The sequence below is a fragment of the Talpa occidentalis genome, unplaced genomic scaffold (genome assembly GCF_014898055.3).
Source record: "Talpa occidentalis isolate TD23 unplaced genomic scaffold, MPIMG_talOcc4v2.1 talOcc4.4, whole genome shotgun sequence".
NCBI classification, from domain to species: domain Eukaryota; kingdom Metazoa; phylum Chordata; class Mammalia; order Eulipotyphla; family Talpidae; genus Talpa; species Talpa occidentalis.
Window position 1 is genome coordinate 129082808 of NW_023604295.1, and position 25202 is coordinate 129108009.

The 25202-nt window shown below is 37.0% G+C and overlaps 1 long non-coding RNA gene across 1 annotated transcript in view; it reads left to right on the forward strand.

Annotated features, from left to right (window-relative positions):
- LOC129146792 (uncharacterized) overlaps window positions 1-23267 on the forward strand; it is a 173997-nt gene extending 150730 nt beyond the window's left edge. The window contains exons 5-7 of the long non-coding RNA XR_008554019.1: window positions 8889-8976; window positions 16517-16855; window positions 23146-23267. This is a non-coding gene — a long non-coding RNA (uncharacterized LOC129146792). The remainder of the gene's footprint in view (window positions 1-8888; window positions 8977-16516; window positions 16856-23145) is intronic.
- The last annotated feature ends 1935 nt before the right edge of the window (window positions 23268-25202 follow it).

Here is a 25202-nt window from a genome sequence, read left to right on the forward strand (position 1 = left end):
AACTAAATTTCAATTGTTTTAAAATGTGATTTAGAATCAAATATTGATATTTGCATGATTTTCTTTTTGAATCATTTTTTGTAGTCTAACAGTTATACAATATCCAGATTAATTTTCATGAATAGTCTTAGAATTTAATCTTACCAAGGTCATAACTAAAATGTTTAAAACACATCAAATGGTTATCTTATGTTACTCCTATGTTACTCTTATGTTACTTATGTTACTCTTTTAAACAGTCATTATTTGTACTTATACTCTGTTCATATAGAATGAGTTTTTCAATTCAAAATTGAAGCAAGTATTATTTATTATGCATTGTATTATAATGGTCTTTCATTTGTTCTAATAGACTTTGAGCAACTTAAAATTCTGTAAATTGCCCTCCCCATTTTAGCCTACATCTCAATATAATACATTTTAAAGGCAAATGTAATATATTAATGTATATATTATCTTTCATTCAAAAATACATCTTTTTGAGCATAATTATTCTTTTATACTTGTGCTTTTTGTAACCACAAAATACTCTCTTCCATGCCATCACCCACAAATTCGTTATGAATATAGGTTATCTATTAATAGATTTTGAAAATGAATCCATTAGTTCCTTGATCATGCCTGCTTGGTACACTTAATTTGAAATGTTTAACTATGTAAGTACTATTCTATTTTCATCCAATGTAACTTTTTAAATCCATTTTTAAAATATACTATCTTAACTTATTACACTCAAGGACTGCTTCTACTCTAATATCAGAAAATACATGACTAGTAGGTCTTTTATGTGGCTTTCCATTTAGCTAGCCATATTTTCTTTAATAATTGAAAATGGCAATATCAGTATAATATCATGCAATTAAGATAGAGATGTAGAGACTCAAGGATATTGTGGACAAAAATGAAATTAATATTAAAGGCCATAACTGACATTGTTGCATATTTTCTCTGGAACTTGCTATAATGATTTAAAAACTGTGTCTAAGTAGCATTCTCTTAGGCAAAGTCCAATTGAAAAAGTCAAATATCCTGCAAAGGAATAAATGGAAATCCAGCTTATAAACTTATAATTACTTTAACATAGACCTTAATATTTTATCACTGGTTTTAGTGAAATTTATATATTAAGTTGCAGTCATTTTAAGTAGAAATTATGGATCATTTAATTCTCATGTAAATCTACAGTACATGCAATCTCTGTATCAATACTAGGAAAGAATAAAAATAGATAAATTATAATCTTCCTTTCTTCACAAAATAAGAGATGGGTAGTCATTGAAGAGTCACTTTTGCTGCTTATTTCTAGGCATGAAGTTATCTTATAAGAAGGTGGCACATGGGTATATCTATGTTATCACAATTAATAGTTTACTCTTTAATTGGTTTTCAAACCTCTGGCTTGGTACCTCTGGAATCCATAGCCCTTCAAATAATAAAAATTGAGCCTTGGCTTATTTAAATATATAATATTCATTATTATTATAATTTTGATTGTTATAGGCAAAATAAAGCCAAAAATTATACATAGCTATACAGCATAGCCATGTGTGCAGGTCTGTGAGTTGCTTTAAAGTGTTAGCATCTTCCTCCTCATTCTCTGTAGAATTTGTGAAATTTCTATACCAGTGATGACTCTATTACAAAAGGCTAAAAAGAAAGGAACCAAGCCTCTGCATTGTGAAACATAGTCAGAGAACCATTTAACTGGTGGAAACTGACCATGACAGAGGGAATTCTTCAATTGCCTTTCAAAGAAGTGTGTGGAATCTTACTGGCTTTATCATTTTCCATTGAATAATTAAATCATTCTCTTTCCACCGAACCTGGAAGAGAAACAGTCTAAACCAGAAGACTTAATTGCTTTTATGTACCAGAAAAGTTCTAAGCCAGAAACTTACAAAGCGATAAGGAAATTCTGCTCCAGGCTCCTGTTCCTCATCAGTATGTGAAGCGATGCACAGACTGAATGATGCATTCTCCTGGTGAATTGTGAGGAGCTTACAGGAGAGGAGAGAGAGGCAGGTCTGACCCAGACATCATCCCCTTCTACTCATAGACCTTCCATATGTTTGCTTTCATCATTTAAATGGAATGACTAAACATCAATCATGCCTACATTCAAATGCAAATATTAAAGCATATCCCAAAGTAAAATATAAAATGGCTTTTGGTCCACTTGGTGACTTAAATTATCTGCTCAATTGCTTCCATCCATTAAGGTGGATAATAGAGAATTGACTGAACATCTTTTCCATGCAGAAACGATCGAATTAGGTTTTCCATCTACAAAAAATGACTATCACAATCACTGAGTGGATTTAATGCCTACCATAAATCCTTCTTGAAAATAGGTAGAAAATAAATAGTAACTCCTTGAGGTTAATTTAATGACTGGGGAAAGAGACATGAAATGCCACAATGTTTCAAAATTATAAGAAAAGATAACAATTAGTGGGCTACCCAAGCTCTAAGAGTACCAAGCAAACATAATTTAAAGTTTTCTAAACACCAGTAATCTAGCCACCACACCATATCTCAACTCCTAAATATTTATGAGAACTTTTCTAACAAAGAAAGGATACAGTCTACAGACATGAAAACATTCTCTAAAAATAATTCCATTCTATGAAACACATAGCATATTCTCAAAAGGCCATCTTTAAGAAACTATAAAGAAAGCATCTATGAACCAACGAAGGCATAGCAATTCATGCTCCTTAGGGAATTTTTACCTTAGGATGAAAGACTTTGTTCTATCAACACACAAAGTAGTACTTGAAGACTATACTTCCAACAAAAGAAAAAAAAGAGGAGTTGAATAATATAAAAAATTAATCAGAACTTCCATTTAACATACCACCCTCTCTCGTATATACCCCCCCAAAAATTGTATTTACTTTATTAAAAATATCACAAAAGATGAAGCCATGGAGGTGATTTCAGTATTTCTTCTTAAGATTAATCTTTAGTTAATATTTTAAAGATATGCAAGCTCTGTTAGCTTGGGAAAATCTCCAGAGCTTGACTTCCACAATCTTAGCAGGAGATGCTTAAAGGTCATTACCCTCCACCTTCTTCTTTTGCAAGTCTGGAATGCAGTACACATAGAGAACAATCGATTTCAGTTGCTCCATTTTGCATAGGTAGGTAGTAGAAGAGCCCAGCTGAACACAAATTCAAGTTCTGCCAATCAAATTATATTAAAGAGGACATAAAACTTTGGGAAAACAAATGTCTTGATCAAAAACCTACTTGCTCTGCTTTGCTTGTAATTTTTTTTTTTTTGCTAATTTCAGTATCTTAATCACTATATACATGTGCAAATTTGCTTTATATGGCTAACTTTCTATTGTATTATTAGTTTGCTGAGCTTATGCGTGATGAGGAACATTATATTTATTGCTCCAGTGCAGAATGTCCTCAATACAGGTGCCCGAGAATGTGATATTATAAGTTAGGGTTGCATTTTGTTCATATTTGTAACCTAGGCACTACCATAGTGGTGACTTAAATGAATTAATATTAAATATTTAAAATTCATTTTCTCTGTCATGTTAACCGCCTTTCAAGTTCTCAATAGCTTGAAAGTGCTCAATAGCTCAATTGTGGCCCGCAGCTGCTGGATCTGGATCTGTATGCAAATATGGAACATCATCAGAATTTGGAACATTCTTTTTTTTTTAAAGATTTATTTTTATTTATGCATACAAGAACTGGGACCTACTCCAGAGGTGCAGGGTGGGGGGGAAGATTCACCAGATACAGAGTGGGGAGCAGAACAGACAGATTTACTGAAGTACACTGCTGAGGCGAGCAGCGGGCGAGACAGGAGAGGTCTGCTGTGCCGTGTAGGTTAGCTCTCTGGCCAGGGATTGAACTCATGCCATAGTGGCTAGACATAGCTTGATAGTGCTAAGATTCTAACCCCTGTGCCACCAGAAAGGCCCAGAATTTGAAACATTCTTTGGACAGTGCTGGTAGCATTGAGCAATAAAAATACAAACAATATTAGGGTGGAGCAAAGGAGAAATCATAGACAGATATATAGGGAGATAGATATATATGGGGGATAAAGGAGGAAGAATGAAGGAATTAAGGAAGGGGGGAAGCAAAGGAGGGAGGAAGGAACAAAAAATGGCGATGAGAGACTTGTTTGATATTTTGAGTGTATTGTAGATGTGTTCTGCTGCCGCATAATTGTGTAAAAAGTTGACTCAACACTTTTTTCTAAACCTTATAAAATATGAATCAAATCCACAGTATACGGTGCAGAGAAGCCAAGACTTATTACAGGTAGCCTCCTCACCTCAATTAATACAACATATCCACCCTGAAGTTGGTGCTTTGAAGCAGAGCAAAAAATAGTGGCTTTCAAATTCTTCATACAGAAAAGAGAAAATAACAGTAATGATAATTTAGGACCTGAAACTGACATTTTTTGGTGGCATAGGAATACAAAATCAATAAAAATGTTTGTATGTATATCTTTGGTTTAAATCCATATTTATAAACTTTTCTTAAATATTGCATACTGTTTTTTCATTGTTCCCAATTTCTGACATTTCATACTTGTTTTAATATCAAATTATTATAGTACCCATAGAATTAATTGAAACATTTCACAAGCCATTTACCCAAGCCAATATGCATGTTATTAAGTATCACATATTAGCAATGAGAATTATGATCCTTATCTAATGACTACATGCAGGATATTTTTTTATTTTTTAGAATATAAATATTAAAAAAATTACTTAGGTTACATAATCTATGTAGACAGATGGACATACTCCTTTACCCGAGCTGAATATTTATGCAAAGAATAGCTTCAGTGGTATTTTGTCAGGCTTGGCCCATGGTTAGCCAAGCTCCTTCCTTCCTTGGGCAGCTACAGTATCTAGAATTCAAGTTTATAATCATCACAGATTGTTCTGGTAGCAGAGTGGCATTTTCCTGTTGTAAAATAAAAAAGGAACATAAACTGTAAGCACTATCATAGAGGAAGACTTTTATTAAACATTTAAATCTATATAGAATTTTTGTTTTGATCCTATATATTTTTTATTGTTATTCAAAGAATAAACTAGTCTAGTAGGTAGATACTGTTTTTTGTTTTTTTTTCCCCAGGATTGGTGGTACTCACATGGAAATATAGTCAGTTTCAGAATGAAAGTTTTCATTTAGATATATCAGTATAGTGAAATATCTTAAAAAGTCAAAAACATGACCCATGAGGCAAATTATGCCAGTATTTGTGAAATACTCTCCAGACTCAAATCTATTTCTCTTTAGAGTAAAGAATGTTCCCAATCCAAAGAAAGCTTCTTGAAATTGCTTCCTGTAAGAAGGCAATATTTTAGATTCTATCACTGTTCTTTTCTATAGGGGTGGTGTGTTAGAATTTTTATCCAGTTATGCCAACTGTATGAAAATTCCAGAGATATGATACAGTTTCTGATTTTATGGAGTTTGGAGTTTAGTTGTGGATATAATCATCAAACACATTCTTACACAAATACTCATTTCATCAAAATTATCATAGAAAAATATTATATACATATGTAAATTTTTAAATAAGAATGACAATTACTAGCCTCAAGAAGAATATATAATAAATGAATAGGGAGACTTAACTAGACTTAGAGATCAGACAATGCCTCCTAAATAAGTAACAGTTAAGTTGAGTAGGTATTTCTATGGGGAAAGAATAGGAAAGTACATTCCAAAAAAAGGGAACAGAATGTGACAAGTGGGGTCTATAATGTACTAGAAACTGAAAGGATATGTGTCAAGGACTAAAAAATAAACTGCTGTGAGAGAAGAGATTTAGAAAGGAGATTGAGAAGTTGCTGGATTAGAGGAGAGCATGAATGTGCTACTGTGGAGCAGGAAGTAAATGTTCCTGACAGGTTCATGTTGCTGAGGACACAGGGACAACCTGCCAAGGATGGCAAGTGACTGGGGCAAAGGCAGTGTTGGTGTAGAGTGAGTGAGTGTGGTAAGCCATAATGAAATGTGTTGTTGTAAATGGGTAGTGCAGAAGAGGAGATGAAAACTGTAAATAATGCTTTGAAAAATTTGGCTTTGGAAATTAGAGATAAAATTATAGTTGCAGGGTGCAGTTTGTTTTATTTTAACAATGGCAAATACTAAATGAAATTTAAATGCTGATTGAAATGGTCCAGTAGAGAGGGGAAAATGTAGATAGAAACACTAAATAGAAAAGAACAGATACCAATGAAAAGCAAAAGGAGACTACAGAAAGGATTAAATTTCAAATAATTTTAAGTGTTATATATGTAAATCTGGAAAAATATGCTGATGAGGAGAACAGGCAGATCTATTGAAATACACTGCTAAGGGGAGCAGCAGGGAGATAGGAGATGTCTGCTGTGCCATGTAGGTTAGCTCCCTGGCTGGGGATCGAACTCAAGCTGCAACGGAAGGCCTTCAAGATCACAGCGCTGAAACTTAACTCCTAGGCCACCGGGGAGGCCCTAAAAGAGACATTTATTAATAAGGTTATTCAGAATTAAATTGAGGATCCAGACATGGGAGAACTAATATGAAATTTCTCTTAGATGGTCTCCACCTTCAGATTTTTTTTTGTTTTGATACTCATAAGTTACATGCACAGAAAAAACACATAATTATTTGTTCTTAAAAACAGCAAGACCTATATTTCTAACATTTTCAGTGAAATAAAGAGACTGGTTTCTAACAAACTTAATTGATATGGGAAAAATACTGTTCATAACTTCATAGCAATTCAGTGATCTTACAGATGAATTTAGTCAGAGCTGCCTATGTTTGGGAATATGTAAGGAACAAAGATTATTTGATGCTCTTCTCCTAAAATGATACCTATAGACATGTAGGCACAATTATCTCATGCTCCTTCCTCTTGCAGCTTGCAAATATGACAGCGGCTCCATCTGTGGGCTTTTTCAGCAGTTTCTGTTTCTTTCCTGAGGGTTCTTCACAGTGAATATCAATCATTGCTTTACCGACTCCTAACTCTGGAGGTGGCCCTGGGAGGGTGTTGGTAGAAATTTTCCGACAGAGCAAAAGATAGAATTTTCCTTTTTTGGTTCTCACATGGGCAGGAGCATTTTGAAGTTTTAAGTGGGGATGAAATACAGGGAATACAAGCGAGTACTCTGAGATTCTAGCCCTCCCTAATAGAAGGGGTCTGTCCAGAATGGACCAGTACCTGACAGTGCATTTTTTCATAAAAAATTAAGATGAACAAATCCACCTGTTGTCCAGCAACATGGAATATGTTAGGGAGAATGCTAATGAGGCACAGGACAAGCAGAGAGCCCTTACGGTCAGAATAGAATAGGACAAGCCTGGGAGGAATAAAGAGAGCTCCAGAGATAAGGATAACAAATTCCAAAGGAGACAATCAGACACCCCCAGGACTAGGGGCAACAGAACATTGGGGAACAAGGATGATAAAGAAAAGTATTCTAAGATAAGGACTGGGAGACAGAGACTTAGTTCTCGGCACATAGACATTAAGACAGTGAGACCACCAGAACTAACCAACCACAGAGAGACTGATGGGGCTTTAGAATAATCAGCCAAAGAAGGTGCATATTCCCTGAGGAGACTCCACTTCAGCAACCTTGCCCCTCCCTGGCCTGCTTCCACCGGCCTGGGAGTCCCACTTTATTTTTGTTCTTTTTCTCCCTAATAAGCTTTTTCTTTCTCTAAACAAATCTGCCTCTCTTCACTTGCTTGCCTGAGCGTCAGCGAAGTTCCTGCTGCGTCTCCCCGTGGTGGTCTAGTGGCTGGGGCTCAGCGCTGCCTCTGCAGCCTGGGATCCTTTCCTGGCTGGGAGACTAGGCCTGAACACCTGAAATTACGGTATCACTATTCCCACCTTTACCTGGAGCCCAGAGATTCTCTGTCACCACACATGAGATTTTGTCAGCATCTGGAGTCAGCATCCTGCAGGGTCAGTGACCTTGCCAAGGAGGACAGATGAGAGGTAAAGCTGCCCCAGGTGGCTTCCCAGGGAGCCGGAGCTGGAGCGCAAGTAAATGGTTAGGGAGTTTTGGGGTCACCTGTTCACAGACTGGGTGGTAAGAGATTGTTTTGAGAACTCCTAAAAAATTACTGGATGACTTTGGGAACCTAATTTCTGGTAACAGGAAGATTGATTATTTGTCCATTACAAGCAAATATATCTCATTGTGTGACACTGTGTTTATGTTGTTATAATTTTAACTCTATATTGTAATACAAAGAATGTTAGCAGTGACTTTTAGTGCTGGGAGGTTTATTTCTTAGCATGTTAGTAGATTTTTCTAGGTTGGTTTAATTGTTTTAAATTATAGTATGAATAAGAGAGTAATATAGTGTGCGGGCAGGAGGAGGGAGGGACAGAGAAACAGGGAAAGAATTTCAGCTGGACATAGAAATGGAGGGAATTTGAAGAGAAACAAAGACCCTTAACAGTTCTTAGGCCTGTTTTTCTAGAAGTAAACAGTCCTTGATAGTGAAAACACAGCACTGAAACTTTAGTGCTGGAAAGGAGACTTAGATTTCATAAATTCCAATAAGCTCATTATTCTGATTAGGAAACAGTCTAAAGACTTCCTTAGAAGAAGACTATCAAAGTGAGCAGATTTCTGTTGAATGTCATGTGTTAAGTTAAAGCTTAATATATGTATTGTTCACATTTTCTGAGTCAAGTTTTCAGCAAATTAGTAGCAAATGAATCACCCATAATTACCCTTGTTGGATTAACGGAGAGTGTTTTCCTACTTAAAAGGTAGGCTGGGGTCAATTTTATGGCAGTATTATTTATGTTTATGCATAAAGACATCTGGTGGCCTGAAATTTCCATCTCCATTTCCATCCCTTTTATGTTTTCACAGGTTTGTACAAGTGAACAGAAATGTCTGTTTCCTGCTAAATCCATTAGAAACTGATATAGGGGTGAGAAGAAAAGAAGTGATGGAAAAGGTAAGGTATTAGACCTTAAAAGAATGTAGAATAACAAACCAGACTATGAAAAATGTCGGTGAACTGAATTACCCTCATCTTCAGAAAGGAAAAGTTAAGATACAAAAAGTTAATTGAGGTATGTGCTCTGTAGATGTCAGCCGCTCAGCTGAGATGAAATACTTTTATCTGTGGTTTTAATTTGCATTTCTCTGATTGCTAATAAGGTTGAGCATGTTTGCTTGTTACGCATCAGTTGTGTTTCCTTTTCTGAGAAATTTTTATTCATGTCTTTTGCCACTTATTACATTACTTGTTATTTTTAATATTCATTTGTAAGAATTCTGTATATGCTCTTCTTCCCAAATCTGTGTTGGTTTTGTGTTCTGCAAACACATTCTTTCTGTCAGGGACTTGTTCATTCACTGTTGAATGGTTTCTTTTGATGATCTGAAGTTCTTTATTTTAATGTAGTAGAATCTTTCTTTTATGATTAGTTCTTTTATGCCTTTTAATATCTTACCCTGAGGTAATTAACACATTCCTTAGATTTTCTTTTTTAAAGTTTGTAGTTTTGCCTGAAATATTTAGTTCTTTAATCTACCTTAAAATTATACTAGTAAAGGATGTGAAGTTGGAATTGAGTTTCCACTCAGTGTGCTAGTACCATTTATAAATAGTCCCTTCTTCTAAAATTGAGCTTCAGGGCCTCCCTGGTGGTGCTGGGGTTAAAATCTCAGCACTATCAAGCTATCACAAGACACTGTGGTGTGAGTTCAATCCCTGGCCAGGGAGCTGAGCCACATGGCTCAGCAGACCTCTCCTGTCTCACCCACTGCTCCCCTCATCAGTGTATTTCAGTAGTTCTGCCTGTTCCCCGCTCTGTCTCTGGTGAATCCTCTCACCCCCTCCAACCCCTGCACCTCTGGCCTACACCCCAGTTCTTGTATTCATAAATAAATCTATCTTTAAAATATGAGAAATAAAGTTAAGCTTCAAGTCCCGCTTCATAAATTATAAATTCTATACATGTGGATTTATTTCTCCAATTTCTATTCTACTTCCTTGGCCTATTTGCCTATTTCCAGATAAAATGAGGGCTTTCTTAATTACTATGTTTTACAATAAGGTTTGATAGATCCATTGGTAAGCCCCCATCTTGCTTGACCTTTTTCTCTATATATTTTAGATTCTGTTTGTCAAGTTATATCAAAAATTCTTTTTTTATTGGAATTGCATGGCATCTGTAGATTAGTTTAGGAAGATGTACATTTTTACGATATTAAGTTCTTCAAGTCTACTTACAGTTTTCTGAAAGGAAAGATATTTTCTTGGGCCCATAAGTATGAGTTTAAGCATTTTTTTTAAAAGTCATTTATATCTGAAACCGAACCTAATAAACTTGAACAGAGTTAGTGTTTCAAAAATCTGAAGCTCTTCTCTAATAAGGGATGCTAAGGGACAGTTTATAAAACTGAGACACATTCTATAAATCGCTTGTTAGCAGAGGAACTTGTTCTTTGTGAAATTTACAGAGTTATAAGGGGATTCAGCTTTAGATATTTTAGAGAACTTAATTCATCTGTTTTGAGTTTATTGACAGTAAAATAATGTAAAAGCTGTTACTCCAGGCCGGTAAAAATTTAAGGTGTTCTGAGTTTAGTCATAATTCCTGCATGGGATTAGTTTATTTTTGAGCTACATTTTCCTGTAAATAAGTACATCTCTTCGGAAGACTTTCATGTATTCATATATTCTCTCTCACAGCGAGAAAAACAAGCAACTGAGCATAAAAGGGTCAAAACTTTAGAAACCTTTTTTAGTTGGAATGAAAGGTTCAAAATATATTTACAGGTTCGAAACTGTTCCAGAGTTCTTATTTTTATTGTTTGTGTAGTTACATAAGTGAAGCTTCCTGTCTTCTTCTGTTTAGCAAGCAGCTCTTCAGCCTGGTGCTGGGAAGTGTCTTAGCCGATCCTGAAGTGTGTCCACCTGACTCCCTACTCAGCCATGGATCAAGTGGGCTCAGGGACACGAATGGCTTGCCTGAGTTGGAGGCACTGAAGAGGTCCCTGCCCAGGGGAACATAGGAAAGAACAATGCAACCAGGATAAGCATGAAGTCTCCCCTCACACAGTGCAGAACCCCTAAATCCCTACATATCCACAGGGCAAGGAATGTCAGCCCACAGGAATTATAAGAGATAGGGTATAGGAGGGCTTTAAGTTTGTTTTGAGGAGAAAGTAGCCATTCCTGTCAGTGAAATGATGTCTGGAAAAGCTTGGTGTGTTGAGCCTCATTGCGGAGGAGAAAGGACCTGCAGAGAATGAGAACAGGGAAGAAGTCCTCACCTCCAAAAGCACCTGCTCAGAAACCTACATCAGACTAAGCCTTTCCTCTTTGGGCACACTGGAAACCAGACATTGGCTGCTATTCCACACCAAGGGGGCATGATAATATTTGCTAGCTCACATCTACGTCAGTCTTCCCGTGGCTATCTGGGTGACAGTTCATACTCTCAATTTGTGCTATAATTACTTGCTATGTGTTTTATATTCTCTGGTAGATGGAACATTTATGAGGGTGCAGGTCATGTCTCAGACCTGCGTTTTCTTCCCCTGCACACAAAACACTAATTTGTATGAGGATGCAGGGATACTACCAATGGAATCCCAATGTGTGGATGTAATTGAAGGAAAGCCCATTTTACTTGCACATAGTGGATGCACAAAAAATATTTGTTGACTGGCAGCCGATCTTCAAAATTTTGTTTCTATAGAAAACTAATTCAGAATTCTTAGGGGGAAAAATAGAGATAGAAAAACAAAGAGATATAGAGGAAGGAGAGAGTTGACTTTTTTACAGCTTGTTTTCTCTACCTCTTGTTTGTCCCCGTCAAATCTGGGTTTGAATTTGCAGAGTTAGATTTATAGAGGCTCACTATTTTCCTACCTGACTCTAAGACTACATTTTCCCAGAAAGTATGAACTAGGGTTATGACTCTATGAATCCATTGTGGGGGGTATAGGGGAAATTCCTCCAGCCCATCAGGGTTTTTCTGAGACTGAAAGGACAAATAAATTAGCATTAGACAGTAGGAGAAAAGCCCAACATTTAATAACTGACATATATAGTGGTTGCATGGCTGTAAATTCCAAAATAAAATGGAGTGGACTCAGAATATCTTGTGGAGGGCAAAGAGAAAGAAGGGGGAAGACTTCACACGCTATGAGAGTAAAAAGATGAGTTTCTTAGAAAGGAAGTATATACTTACTGATAAACCTACATCTATAAGATACCCCTAAAACCACATTCTTCTAGGTCATGAAAAGAGGCACCAGTTATTGTAACTTTCTTTAGACTGAGACAAAACAAATTTTCTCTTAGCCTCTAGAACCTTCACTGATCTTAATATCAAAAGGTCTGCATTTTTAAATTTATAGTAATAGACTTCCTAAGGTTTACTGGACCTTGATTGACCTTTAGTTTCTATACCAAGATAACCTATTGGAAAATGCCTATTCTGGGCATATAGAGAAAAGTCAATTTCACTCTGTTGAGGATATGTATTGCACACAACCCACTAGATTTCTCCTGAGTGGAATTATTATTTTTTTTCACAAATAAATGGATAGAATATAGAGTGAAGTTGTGCATGCATCTAGATTTAAGGTCACTATATCTTTGGCAGTGAATATGAAATGATTTCTGTAACTATTCGATCTAACCGTAGTTTTCTCAATAATTAAATAAAAACAGTTAACTTTTTTCTCACTCTTCCAGCATCAACCATTCCAGGGACCTGGCCTACTATAAAGCTATTGCGTGTTCACAGATTTTTCCTACTTCAAATAAGAGATTTCACAGCAATTTAATAATATGTCATGGTCTTCTTCAACTGCTGAAAGATGGTTTGGTCTGCCTGATGGACACTCTCACACTAGTATATTTTATTTATTCCATCTCAACAATAGCATGCATCCCTGTCCCTCCCCATTTCTTACTTATTTCTTTGATTTGCTTCCTTTAATTCTATTGTAGAACCAAACTGGAAACACATGCACGCATGCGTGCGTGCGCGCGCGCGCACACACACACACACACACACAATCCCATAACTGTTCAAACATGTCCCTAAATGCTAGTTCTTCCTTTCTTTCCTCCCTCCTTCCATCCTACTTTCTCTCCTTTCTTTCTTCCACTTTCACAGCCAGCCAAATTTTCCCCTGATGTCCAAAATGCCGTATCGTTTACTATAATTAAGGGCTTAGGCCTTTCATATGCCATACTTCAAGAATTAAGATTATGAAACAACCATCCATGGAGATTCATAGCATGAATTTAAACGTTTTTCTTAATAGGGCTTTGCATTCTTCCCCCTCTGGCCATTGTAAAATTCAATCAAATAGAACTGGTTGTGTTATATTTGGAAAATTTCCTCTGTTCTCTCACTGAGCTTTAGGGCCTCACCTGATGTCTATTTTTATGATTTTCTTCATTGAACAGAGGGAATAGCCAACTTCTTTGTAGCTAACCAGATATTAATGGTGCTTTTTAAAGGTTAACTGATAGCCATATCATATTATAAATTATAGGTAGGTGTGTATGAAAATAAGCAGATTTCAAAGAATGTCTTGAACAATCTATAAATTGCTGAAATAAAAATTATAATTTGGGGTCTACATTTATAGAAAAAGGATCACATATGAGCCACTATTACTTCTTAACAAAACATGTTCTATCACCAAGAAAAGGCACAAAAACAACATATGGCAGCATTATCAGTATTTTGGCAAAATGCACTTATTCAAAGTCTAAAGTTTATATTGCTTTTCTTTATGATAATGAACTGGCTTTTAAGCCCAGTAAGAAGCCCTCTTCAGATGGTCTATAATTTTCAAAGTGCTTTAAAGCATAAACATTCTCTGTAGAAGTTTGATGTTTAAAAACTTCAAATTGGAAAGGCATAACAAACATCTTCTTGTGGTCAAACTAGGAAAAATACAAATTTTAGCTTAGTATATGTAGTTCAAATCCAGTGACGGTTGTGTTTAACCCTAATGCTCTATACACATACCTCTTCTTAAAAGCTAAAAGAAAGTACATTTTTTTTAAATGTTATGACAGGTATTTATCTCTCCCACAGGAAGATTTTTTGAAGATGACAAATAAAATATTCATGAGCTCAGTCTAGCTTTGAGCTAAACCTGTCACTTGGTGTCAGAAATCAAGAGGTACTTAACATTACAATCTTGCTGTTGTTTGTTTTCTCCTCTTCTGCATAGTTCTTTTGAAAAAAAAAATGAAATAATCTGAGAATAAAATCTCTTTCCTACTCCTTTAGAGCTGCAACACATAATTCTCATTTTAGAGATTTATGGAGTCATCTGTCTATATTTCCAATTTTCTTTTCTAAGGTAACTATGGAAAAATTGGGACTTAAATTATTTGCATTTGATATTTTAATTTTTGTTCACTAGTTTTAGTCTGGATGCCTAGAAACCATCATGCTCCGCCCTCCCCCACCCCACTTACTCTTCTGACCATCCCATGGAAGCCTGCCCTTCCTACGCAGCATGCCCAGTGCTGACAGGACTTGGAAAGACTTGTACTGTCTTTGAGTTATCAGGCTCTTTATTCCACTATGACTCAAAATAAACTTTGTGCCTCACCATATCTCAGTATGTGCTTGTCTGTTCTGGAACAATTTTCAGAGCATGCACATTCCTAACACTTTAGAGATCAAATATTCTAGTTTATTCAGCATTATTCCAACAAAGTTATGTTCCAGCATAATTATTAATGGTCTCCTTCCACATACAGAAATGTCCCTGTTTGGAGAATAGTTTATAAGGCTTTCTGAACTGTACATCTATGTTTATCTTCACCATTTACAAAAGATCAAGTAGGTTGAGACCTGAAAAGAGAAACTCTGGTTTCAGTGACTGAAATAGTTAACTGGTCATTGAGACCAGTGATCCATTGGTTTCAATGAATCTGATTAATTGGGCATTTGGGGGCTTGATCTAATATAGGATAAGATAAAATATGGGGAGAAACCATAGTAGAAGGGGAAGGCCAGCTATTTCACTGTTAATCAAAGTAGTTCAGACTAAACTTTTTGATAATAATCCTCATCATTTCCCCCTAAGCCTATCCTCCTAGCAGCAGCTCAAAACTTTCCTTTTTGAATTTCCTATCTCTCTTTTTCAGGATCTACCTAGATTTTGCACTACAATCTGTAGCAACCTGTTTGATTTTTCTTGTACATAATACCATTTGTCTGTTTCAACTCTGTCCTGAATCAGACCCGAGTTATATACTCTCATTGTTTTGCTTCTGCTTAACTTATTATCACAATCTCATAGCCAGCTAGTTTTTCCTCCCTACTAATACATTTTCCAAACTATGCACAGACTATTATTTCCTGGAAAAATATTTGTCATGTCTCTACCTGCTTTAAAACTTCTTTCTGGGTTCTATTACTAAAAGATAATAGAACCCAATAGCAAGACTGAAGAGATCTTCTAAAATCTGGTCTGAATGAACATTTTCAGTTGTAGGCCTTGTCCTTCTCTTTACTAGACTGAGATGCTGGCCACACTAATACCAGTTAGTCCATAAAAATGTAGGTCCTTCTTTCCTTGTTTCCTTTGCTAAAAAGTTCTCTGCTTCCTGGACCTCCACCCTCTACTCTCCACCCTGCATCTTTTTTCTTTTTTGATATCTCATAAATATCCATGTAGCCTTCAAAGACCAATTCAAATGCCATCTTCTCTCTGAAGCTTTTTGTAACTCTGCTGTTTCCCTTTTGTGCCATCGTAGCTGTAAAATGCCTCCCCCTGAAGCTGACAGTGGAGGCCTGGCATGGTAAGGAGCTATCTTACTTTCAATTCCCAAATCTTTAAGGGCAATTGCTAGGCTTTGACTGTCTCTGTATTGGGAAAAGTTATCTTCATTCATAATTAGTACTCAGTATGTATTTGTTTGATAAAGACAAAGACTCTTATTATAAATTACACTCTGAGATTTCTCTATTTGTATTTGATATTTTATTTTTGTTCACTAACTAGTTTTAGTCTGGATGCCTAGAAACCATCATGTTCCCCCCTCCCCCACCCCACTTCCTCTTCTGACTGTCCCATGGAAGCCTGCCCTCCCTATGCATGCCCAGTGCTGACAGGACCCTATTTTCTACCTTTCCCTGGAAAACATGTATTTACTTCAACTTTTGTTGTAAGTGAACTTGGTTCCCTTCAGTCTTTTAAATTTCTTTGTTTCTCAAAGAATTTGCAGAGTCCCAAGATAACACAAGAGTATTATTGATCATAGTTAGAGAAATGCGGTGGTGTAAATTAATTTTGATGTTTTAACACAACAGTGAAAATATACTACAATACCTATTATGGGTGCTGAAGGTGTTTGTCCAGATGGTACAGAAAATGTTCATATTAATATTTAAAATTAAAACACAAAACAAAAAAGTCTTGCAGAAAAACTCCAGGCATTTTAAGAACCACTGCACTATGAGGAATTCATTTCCACTTGTATGTGTTCCCAGTTAGGTATTGAGGGAGTCTATCAGTGGGTTACAAAGTGAGTACTGGAGATGCCGGCCCAAAGAGGGAACGTATCCTATGGTCGTACCTTACCAAAGAGAAGAGTTTAACCAAGGAAGAGGACTAGGACTAAGAGAGAAAGCAAATGAAGAGGAGAAAAGAATAGGGGTGAGAAGGAAAGCAAATGCAACAAAGCAGAGAACTGAACTGGCTTTGGACACGTGCCCACCTCCATGAATGAGCCAGGGAGGCAGTGCACCAGGGGCTCTAGAAGTCTGCTTTGAGAAACTGCCATGGTGTTTCTGTATCTTTCTGCTCAATCAGAAATTTTAATGTTCAAGGTAAGAACTCATTTCTTGCTTTCAGTAAGACCAGTATCTCTAGAAATTCTCTGTAAAAAGAAACATGTGTTACAGAAGGAAAAAAAAAAATAGATCAAGCATTCTGTTTAGTTTTCCACAACCATTTGCTACTAATAGATTAAGACTTCTTTATAGGCAACTGTGATCTTCAAAGATAGAAGAAATTGGAACTATGACACATAACAGCAGCAACAACAAATATGAAAATACATAACATTTGTTAAGAGCTTAAGTGCCAGGGAATGTTTTATTTATTTACATATGTGAAATCATTTAGCTCCTAAAATAACCCTATGAGTTAGGTGCTATTATAGCTTTCATTTTAGAGATGGGGACACTGCCAAACATCACATCTATTGATTTTGCCATTATGTTCACTCTGTCTTCTTTTCAATGAAGCCTTTGGTCATGAAGAGGACTAAACATAGAGAAGCAAAACAAAGTGCCAGACAAAGCCGAACACGTAACAAAATCTAGAAATCTGACTGCAAAATTGAGGGTATGGAATGTGGGACAGGTCAGGGGTTTAGAATGGTAAACAAAGTGTGGATAGAGACCGTGAACTAGATGAAAGACTGTGGGTGCCTTGGTGGTGGATACGGTGTGGCAACATACATCTGAAGGAGTGTGAGCCTATATTTATTAATCATAGACAGTGTTGTAAATCAGTGTGACCTCAAAAAAAAAGGGGGCCTCCCTGGTTGTGCAAGGGGTTAATAAACACAGCACTGTGAAGCTATCCGCAGCCACTGCTGCATGAGTTCAATCCCCGGCCTGCCAGAGGGCTACCCACATGGTGCAGCAGAACTCTCCTGTCTCGCCCGCTGCTCCCCTTAGTGGTGTATTTCAATCAGTCTGCCTGTTCTGCTCCCCACTCTGTCTCTGGTGAATCCTCTCACCCTTCCACCCATACCTCTGGCCTGTACCCCAGCTCTTGTATGCATAAATAAATAAATCTTAAAAAAAGAAGGAAAAAGGACAGTTTGTCTCAAAAGAAACACATCACTGCAGTTAGAAGTACATTCTGAGTATATAGACTACAGATGGTGAGTATATTTAGTCAATTTGACTCAAATAAACATTCATTCAAAGTACATTTATTAAACCAATGGGCTCTAACTTGAATAGGAATGGAGGACAGACAGATGTAATGTAAGTAATAATTGAGAAATATATGTGAAAATGCCTCGTATTTGGAAAACAATTAATCTTCAAGGAGCAATAGTTTATGGATACGAGTTTCAGAAATACTGTGCCTTTCCCCAAGCTTCTAGTGTATTGTTCCTAACCCCACCAAAGAATTGGCTAATCAAAGACTTTTTACTTCAGAATTAGTTTTCTATTTCTTGTGTCTGTAGACTGAAACTCTTTTTGCTGCCTGTCTTTTAATAGGATTGTCCAAAGGAGATTGCAGTGCACTTCTATAGGACTTTCATTTGTCCGCTTGAAATACTTTGTTAAGCACCTACTATCTGCAGGAGCACATAGATGCCATTTAGACAGCAGTGAACAAGACAGCAATGGTGTGAGTCTCAGGGAGTTTACTGCCTAACATGTGCTTTGGTGGGCTAGTACTAAGTGAAAAAACATCTGCTATAAATCAACAAAGTTACTTATTCAAATTTCCAGCAGTAAGGTGGCACACCTCCAGTGATTTATTGTGCAGGAATCTCCCTTGCTGTGCATGGTCCTGCAAAGTCTCATTAGGACCTTTAAACTAAAAATATCTGATCCAGCTAAATTTTGGAAAAGGAAACTATTATTTGAGGAATTCATTTTCAGCAGCTGAGTGCCTCAGGAAGTTAGTAATGCCCTATGGAGCTTTATGCCTCTGGTCCTCTCATTTGAAACCAGCAGAGGTTGGAACAGTTCTTAGTTATTAACATCTAATGGCTGTTTTGTGACTTCTCAAGTGCATTGGACTCCTCCTCCCAAGTCCCAGGGAATGGAAAGATACTTATTTGAATTTAATTAACTCAGAGGAAAGTCAGCCCAAAGGATAACGATTGAATATAGTTAGTACTGAATGTTCCTAAGTCTTCCCTAAAACTTTATGATGGTTTTGTTAGACTAATAATTACCATGAGTATGTGAAATAAAGGCCCCACCTAGAAGGAAAGCCAAAGGCAGGAAGTATCTGTCACCATGGCTCTCCTTCTGTGCCTTAGTCATGGTCTCCCCTCCATCTGTACCCACCTTCCCGGAGTATCCCCTTGCAGAAAGATCCCTGTGGTGTAGGTAAAAAGCTTCATGAAACATAGAGCTTAGAAAGACAACAAATGAGACTTCCAATATTTGTTTTTTCTTTGAGGTAACTTAGTCTATCTTTCTTTCCTAAATGTGTGTACACAAATGCCACTTGTTAATCTAAAATATTGTCATTTTCATAAGACTCCTATAACTTTCATTTCAACACCCAAATTCTGAAGACAAAAAGATGTTAGCTGTGGATTTGATATGATTTCACGGATGCTGTGAAATCCTGTACAAGAGATCATTTACATATAAATTCATTCTGAAATAGATATTGCAGGCGTTGTTAAGTATTGTAAGCATAACAGTAAGACAGATCTAATTATTGCTTTTATGGAATGTACAAACCTGTACATGTGTTTGTTTACTCACTTTTTAAAAATAAAATGTGTCACTTAAGAAAAAGTGAGAAGTGGACTAGGACAATAGCAATGGGACCTTAAGAGAGAAGAAAAGATAGTTTGAAGGTAGAACCAAAATCAGATGACTTGTGGGAGGGAGAGTAGGTGAGGAGTTGCACAAAATTTTCACAAAAGGTGTTTGGGAGGATTTCTGGTGCCCTTAAATCAAGTTAGAGGATGAAAGAGACACAGACAGAGGGTAGATTTTGTTAGCACGATTGTTAGGTACTCAGACACACTCTGAAAGACATTCGGCCATCTGCATAAAGAAAGGAAGCCGACTCTTAGTGTAAAAAATTTTTTTTTAATAGAATTGACGTGCATAGAGAAGAAGAAATCATTTTGAATAACAGTTTCCTAATAAAATTTGCAAAACTAACTACCCCCTCTTGGGCAAATGTCCAGGCAAACTAGGTTGGTTTGCAGCAGGACTGCTGAGTCCCCAAAGCTTGCTACAAGTCTAAGGTACCTTTTGGCAGAAAACCACAAGGAAGGGCTAAGGCAAATTCCAGAAAGCTGGGACAGTAGGAGAGACTAAAACTTCAAAATATACTACGTCAATATAATGGCCAAAGACCACCCATGTGTCCCTTGCAAGTGTCTCTGCATGTCTCTCCTCTAAGTCCCTGGGTGTAAGTTGAAGCTGGAAAAATAAGAGAGTGTGTGCTTGCCTTCTGTGTTAAATTGGTCCACCTGGCTACTCAGCTCTATCCCTGGCTCCCAGTAGCTTCCTGCTCAGGAAGTCTGGTTCATGATATACTGGGATTTATAATCCAAAGTGTCTGTATGTAAGTGGGAACAGGGAAAATGGTTCCTGTTCACTGCCCTGAAGTGTTCCTCCGCCTTTTAAGGAAATACGTCCTGTAATGGTTTAGGGGAGAAAAATAAAGAGTAAAAACTGTAGGAGGATAAGAAAAATAGTGAGTCTGACTTGAGATATACAGAATTTGATATGCTACACCCATCTGAGGTTTTTTCAGATTTCAGATTTAATTTTATTTTTGCGTAGAAGAACTAGGGTATAGTCCTGAAGTGTAAGGGTGAGCGGAATCACTAGAGATAGAGTGGGTAGCACAGCAGGCGGATCTACTGAAATGCTGAAAGAAGCAGTGGGCAAAACAGGAGATGTCTGCTGTGCCATGTGGGTTAGCTCCCTGGCCAGGGATCAAACTCAGGCCTCCATGGATGGCTGTAGCTGTTGTAGTACTCAGACTTAATCCCTAGGCCACCAGGGAGGCCCATTTTTGTTTTTGTTTTTTCATTTTAGATTTAACTGAGATAGAGACTTCTCTTAATCTCAAGAAAGAAGGAACTGTAACTATCTTCTTGATAGTTACTATTTAGTTTTTATTCTGGATCTTGTTCCCAAAGGATTTTTGGTATTTTGAAAAGTCATAGGGAATGAGTAGGCTAAACAGAGATGAGGACATCAGGGCTGTGGAGGACATTTCTGGCCTATGAGATTTCTTCCTAAATATATAAAAGCCATTGCTTTCTGTTTTTTAATATTCTTGGTGTTTTCTGGATCCCATCCTATCCAAAGTCTAGTTGTTTGATTTTTTCTTTATTTCAGTGAATCAATCTAAAACTTTTTAATTTTTTTTCCCCTTAAAACAGCCATAGTGAGTTTTCTTATTTTCAAACAAAGAACCTTAATCTGATTTTGAAGCATCCTAGATGTGAGATGTGGTAGGTCACATAACCTGACTTGTATCACCAGCTGAGCTGAAGCAACAAGGAAGACACTGAACTTCTCCTTGCTGAGAAGTTTGAAATCTTATGACAGAGCAGCAAAGTCTTTGGTTAACTTCCATCTCTTGTGCCTTGGCAATCAGTCCACATACTTCTTAGGCTGGAGATTAGTAACTTGGTAGAAAAATAACAGGATTTTGGCATGTGTTGATGAATTCTTAAAGGTTTTATAAGAAGAGACAAAGTTTGCTATAGTTAACTTGATCATGTGAAAGCATAAAGCCGAGCAAAAAAGAAACAATAAAAATAGTTCTGTTTTCATTCATTTGGTTTCTCAAGTGGCCCATTTCTGACCTGTGGCTGGAAATCTGCGATGGTTGAGAGATTGGCATTTTGGAAGATACCATGCTAGACTGGATGACTCACCTGGATGAATTTGAACAAAGCTAGAAGATAAGGAGGGCAAAGCATAGATGGGAAGATAGACATGGCCAACCTACTGAACCACTTCCTTACATAGTTTTCTATTATCTAAAGACAAGGCTAAATTAAAGTGAAGGCTGAGGGCAGGGAACACCTGAAGCTTATGCTTTAAAATTCTGGTAGGGCCTCCCTGGTGGCACAAGGTGTTAAACACTGCACTGCAAAGCAATCTGCAGCCTCTGCAGCACAAGATCGATCCCCAGCTGGCCAGGGAGCAACCCACATAGTGAGGCAGACCTCTCCTGTCTCATCTACTGCTCCCCTCAGCAGTGTATTTCAGTCAATCTGCCTGTTCTGTGCCCCACTCTGTCTCTGGTGAATCTTCTCACCCCCTGCATCTCTGGCCTGTACCCCAGCTCTTGGATGCATAAATAAATAAATCTTTTAAAATAAATAAATAAAATTCTGGTAGTGTTCTCAACACACCTGCCACTAGCTAACATGGGGCAGCCCCAGATTTAAAATTCTACCAATGTCATCTCAGATGTGCCAGTGGAGGCAAATAAATAAAGATCCTCATAGGGAAAAATTGAAAAATACAGAATCAAGAACCAAGAAGCTCATTTTCCTTTTAATTGAGGTGACATTACAATATTGTATATGATTTAGAGGTATAGGATCACATACTTCAGATGTATGTAACCCCACTACACTCACACCACGGCACCCATAGTTCTCCACCAGAGTCCACTGGGCCTCTGCACACTTTGCTTCCCTTTCACCTTTCTGATAACCTTCATTCCACAGCCATATTTCTAGAGTTTGTTATTAGTTTGGTTTTTCTAATTCTTTGTTTTGTTTCTTTCATATTCTATATGTAAGTAAAACCATTTGATATTTCTCTTTCTCCTTCTGACATTCTGCTGGGAGAGTTCCAGTATTTATTTGCTATCAGATCCATTGCCTCTCTGCTGGTTTCCTTTCATTCTTTTTGAAAAGGAGAGAGAAGTTGGTTTGGTTTTATATGTATTTCCTTATTTTCACCATTATATATTTTATATGTTGGGATAGTTTAATGCATCATTTAAATGTATTCAAGTGTATCATTTAACCATAGGTTGCTCTACCAGTAAAGCTAAGTGGGAAATATCTATCACCCAGTGATTTTGTATTTGCATTTAGGAGTGGTCTTTGGATATGATTTTATGGTTACCTTTTTTGGGGAGGGGGTAGTGTATTTAAGTGTGTAATTAATATGTGTATTAATTTGTGAGTGTTTCTGAAATTGTATGTTTGAAGAGTCAATATATATTGGAATGAAACTGGTGGGCTGTTGAGAACACTTGTTGTTTTGCCTATTTTATTAGTCAGTTTAGTCTGAAATTACTTTGGTAACAAACCTATTATACAGTGACTAACAGCAACAAAGTCTTATTTTTTGCTAACTTTACACATCAATGTGTTATCTCTCACTCTGCTTTCTGTCATTTTCACCCCAAGACCCAGGCTGAAGTAGCTGATCTTATCTGGAAGTTAAAAGTGGAACAAGAGAGCGTGGCAAACTCAAGTTCCTAAATTTCCACTTAGAACTGATACGTATCACTTCTGCTCAGATGTCATTTGCCAAGGCAAGTCACACACCATTGTTGACAACAATGGGATGAGAATGGACAATCTTTCTGTAAGGAAAGGCATCTTAGGGAAACAATCTTCCTAAGAACATTCTTCCCTTTTCTGCTAATAGTCACCCAATATTCTTTTAAGGAATAAACCCTTACCAATTCTTAGCCAGTATGGGTTTGACAGAGCTGAGGCAGGTCGAGATAGGGCATGAGAGGTAGCGTTAGCTAATCAGAGCTTTCCATTCCTCTACCCAAAGCAAGTCCAATGAAATGCAGTTCCAAAATGAAGATTTTTTTTTTCTTTCTGTTAGAGTTGCTAAGAAGCTCGCTGTGATTCTGGTGTTCCCAGGAGTCATCTCGGTGGAAAGAGAGCCTCCCAGAGAATGGAATCATCATCGATGCACATAAAACTGAGAGACTGAGTAGAAAAACTGAGGCTGATGTCCCTGTTTGAGTCCTTATGGCTACACATGTTAAAAGGGAAAGGTATAAACTTCTACTTCCTAAATATGTAAGTCCAGTTTTTGTAAAAGACAGTTAATTTAGATTTCTGTTACTTGTAACTTAAGAGATTTCTTACTTATTAAGGGAGACGTTAGTGCCTAAAATACACAATATGTAACACTCTTCTGTATACTTTACTACAGGTGGACTACAGTTTTGGTTATGAGCTCTCTAGCCATCAACATAAAGAGAAGAATCTGATTTAATGTATTACACCTTTTATATACTGTATCTATACTACATGAAATTTCCCACCAAAAGCTTAAAAATAATCAACCTTTGGTAATTTTACATAGTCCAACTCAATACAATTCATAGCATTACATAACAAAACAAATTATTTGTTAGGCAATCACAGCTTTTCTGATAGTAGCTTTCTACCATAGGACATTGACAAAGCTTGGTGCACAGACTAGCAACTGGAAATTTACGTAAAGCAGAATCTTTGGCCCCACCCAGACCTACCAAATTGGAATTTACACTTTGACAAAGTTCCCAGATTTTTCTACACTATAAAGTTTGGACAATTTTTATATTGAAGACTCAACATGATATGGTAAATATCCTTAAGAGCAGCCCTATAATAAATGTATTAAAACATTTATAAAATTGTACAACATTTCACATTAAAACTTAATGGCATAATGTCAAACAATTCCAGGAAGAATGGAAAAAAAAACCCTACAAGAGAGTCTTTGGAAGCAGTTCAGATTATAAGATCCAGGAATATGTTATAGATGTGTTTCCAAAGACCAAAGCAAATGATAAAATCAACCAACTCATAACTCCCCTATTTTCCCTATAGCATTATACAATAAAGGGGATTCAAAAACTCATAGATTCAATTAAAATATGGAGTCATCTATGGCATAGATTACTCCAAATCTATTCCAACCTGGGCTACCTATGACTTCCCTTGATGGCGATTGTCCACTTGCATTTACATGCAGATGGTCCTCAGGATCTGTGGCTCACTGTGACTCCCTGTTCTGTAGCAGAAACATTAGTAACTGACTCCAGTTAATCAGCTTGCTCCCCCTATCTGGGGAGATTTCCCAGGGACCATACTGGAAATCAGGGATGCTGTCAGCCTTCATGTTTCTTCAGACCATGTTGCCAGCCATTTAACAGCCCAGTTTTTACTATCCCTCCAGCTTCAATTTTTCTCTTCCAATCCCAAGATTAAAATTTTCACTTGCTAGGTTAAAGGACAGTCTGGGCAGAGGACAAAGCCAATCTCACAGTATATTCAAATTCTGTTATTACTGGAATATATTATATTTTTATATCAATGTAGAGAGGATGAGAATTATTTCACTAAGGAGGAAACTAAGGAGAGTGAACCAGTTAACTTTATTAAGGCTGAGTTCTCTGCGCACAGTAGTCATCTCTGTGAGCAGCAATGTGTCAGATTACACATTACAAATGTCC